Below are 2,927 nucleotides of genomic sequence, written 5' to 3'. Positions count from 1 at the left end.
TTCTTCTTCTTCTTCTTCTTCTTCTTCTTCTTCTTCTTCTTCTTCTTTTCTACATCTTTCAGGTGTGCTGTTAAGTTGCTTGTATGAGATGGTTCTATTTAGGAAGGCACTTAGTGCTATGAACTTTCCTCTTAGCACTGCTTTCATTGTGTCCCATAAGTTTCGATGAGTTGAACCTTCATTTTCATTGAATTCTAGGAAGTCTTTAATTTATTTCTTTATTTCCTCCCTGACCCAGTTGTCATTGAGTAGAGAGTTGCTCAGTTTCCATATATGTGTAGGCTTTTTACTATTTCTGTTATTGTTGAGGTCTAGTTTTAGGCCATGGTGGTCCGATATGATACAAAGGATTATTTCAATCTGCTTGTATATGTTGAGGTTTGCTTTGTGCTTGACTATATGGTCAGTTTTGGAGAAGGTTCCATGAGTTTCTGAAAATAAAGTGTATTCTTTTGTGTTTTGGTGAAAAGTTCTATAGACATCTATTAGGTCCATGTGATTTAAGACCTCTGTAAATGTTATTATTTCCCTATTTAGCTTCTGTCTAGATGATCTGTCCCTTGGTGAGAGTGGGTTGTTGAAGTCTCGCACTATTAATGTGTTAGGATCGATGTGTGATTTAAGCTTTAAAAATGTTTCTTTGACAAGTGAATGAGCCCTTGTGTTTGCTGCATAGATGTTCAGGATTATAATGTCCTCTTGCTGGATTTTTTCTTTGACAAGAATGAAGTGTCCCTCTCTATCTCTTTTGATCGATTTTGGTTGAAAGTCTATTTTATTAGCTATTACAATGGCTGCCCCTGCTTGCTTCTTGGGTCTGTTTGCTTGGAAAACCTTCTTCCCTCCCTTTACTCTCAGGTAATGTTTATCTTTGTGACTGAGGTTTGTTTCTTGTATGCAGCAGAATGATGGGTCCTGTTTAAGCATCCATTCTGTTAGTCTGTGTGTTTTTACTGGAGAGTTGAATCAGTTGATGTTTAGAAAAATTAAGGGCCAGTGACTGCTAGTTCCTTTTATTTTGATGTTGGTTGTGGTAGTGTGTTTGTGTGTTTGTCTACTTTTGGTTTGGCTGTAGTGAAGTTCTTTATTCCCTGTGTTTTCCTGGGTGTAGTTAGCTTTCTTGGGTTTTTATTTTTTCTTCTAGTATTTTCTGTAGGGCTGGATTTATGGGTGTGTACTGCTTAAATTTGTTTTTGTTGTGGAATATCTTCTTTTCTTCATCTATGATGACTGAGAGTTTGAATGTGTATAGTAGTCTGGGTTGATATCTGTGTTCTCTTAGGGTCTGCATGAAATCCGTCCAGGCCCTTCTGGCTTTCATAATCTCTATTGAGAAGTCAGGTATGATTCTGACAGGTTTGCCATTTTGTATTACTTGACCTTTTTCCCTTACAAGTTTTAGTATTTTTTTTTCTTTGTTCTGTATATTTAGTGTTTTGATAATTATGTGGTGAAAGGATTTTCTTTTCTGGTCTAATCTATTAGGTGTTCTGTAGTCCTCTTGTGTGCTTATAAGCATCTCTTTCTTTAAACTGAGGAAATTTTTTTTTTCTATGATTTTGTTGAAAATATTTTCTGGGCCTTGAAGAGACAGGAATCTTCTTTTTCCTCTATTCCTATTATTCTTAGGTTTTGTCTTTTCATGGTGTCCTTGATTTCTTGGATGGTTTGTGTTAGGTATTTTTTAGATTTAACATTTTCTTTGAAGGATACATCGATTTCTCATTGTATCTTCTACAATTGAGATTCTTCCATCTCTTGTATCCTGTTGGAGATGTTTACCTCTGTAGTTCCTGTTTTCCTCTCCTTCTCCAGGATTTCTTCTGTTTATTTTTTATTTAATGTTTTCATTTTCATCTTCAGATCTTGAACCCTTTTGTTGATTTCCTTCACCTACTTGTTTGTATTTTCCTTTCTTTCATGCAATTCCTTCACCTGTTTTGTTTGAACTTTCCTCTATTTCTTTCACTTCTTTCAGTGATTTAAATATTTTCCCTCTAAAGGTCACAAGCTGTTTGACTGTATCTTCCTGTATTCTTTATGGTTTTTATTCATTTCCTCTGTTATCATCTTCATAAACATAGATTTAAGGTCATTTTCTTGAGTTTCACTTGCGTTAGGGTGTCCAGGACTACTTGCCCTTGGATAACTGGGTTCTGGAGATGACATATTGCTTTGGCTTTTGTTGATTGTGTTTTTACATTGGCCTTTACACATCTGGCTGTCTCAGGCATTGCCCAGTAGTTCCGGAGACAGCTGCCCAGCCACTGGCTTTCTTGCTCTGAAGTTAATAAGCTGCAGCTGTTCAGACACTGTATTTGCTGGTACAGCCCTCTTGAAGAACCAGGGAGCCCATAGGTTTGGTCAGTCTCCCCCAGGGAGACAGGTTGGGCTTTGGAGTGGCATCTAGGGCTGTTCCCATGGCTCGTAGGCATCCGTAGGTCTGAAGCTAGAGATCTGTGCCCCAGTACACAGAATCACACCTGACTTCTCAACAGAAGGCATTCACTGGCTGGTGAGCATAACACACAGGTATGTGGTTAGAGACTGTAGACACCTCACCCGCGGAGACCCAGTAACTTTTCTGGGTATTAGCCGGGTGACCTGAAGTCTTATGCAATTGTTTCCCTCATTGTAGGGTTTCCTCTCAGCTGGGAGACCCAGTGTATGGTGTTTTGGGGCCCACAGTTCAGTCTGAGAAGGTGAGCACAGTGTACAGTTGTGTGGCTAGGCGCTGGATACCAAGTGCCTGCAGGAACCCAGGAAATTTCCTGGGTTTCCTTTTGGGGGTGACTGAGGTTGGACCCAATCGTTTCCCTCACTGTGGGATTTCCTCTCACCTGGGGGACACAGTCGCTGGTATTTTGGGGCCCACAGATCAGTCTGTTGGTCTCTGTGCATTCATTGCTGCCCTGCTGATCAGACAC

At 39.7% G+C, this 2,927-nt stretch overlaps 1 protein-coding gene across 1 annotated transcript in view; it reads left to right on the top strand.

Moving 5' to 3' along the window:
• Slc16a2 (solute carrier family 16 member 2) overlaps positions 1-2,927 on the top strand; it is a 154,088-nt gene that overhangs the window by 134,962 nt on the left and 16,199 nt on the right. The window lies entirely within an intron of this gene.

Source organism: Psammomys obesus, unplaced genomic scaffold (genome assembly GCF_907164565.1).
Source record: "Psammomys obesus unplaced genomic scaffold, mPsaObe1.curated_primary_1811, whole genome shotgun sequence".
Taxonomy (NCBI): domain Eukaryota; kingdom Metazoa; phylum Chordata; class Mammalia; order Rodentia; family Muridae; genus Psammomys; species Psammomys obesus.
The sequence above is the reverse complement of the archived record's forward strand: the minus strand, read 5'-3'. Positions and strand labels throughout refer to the sequence as shown.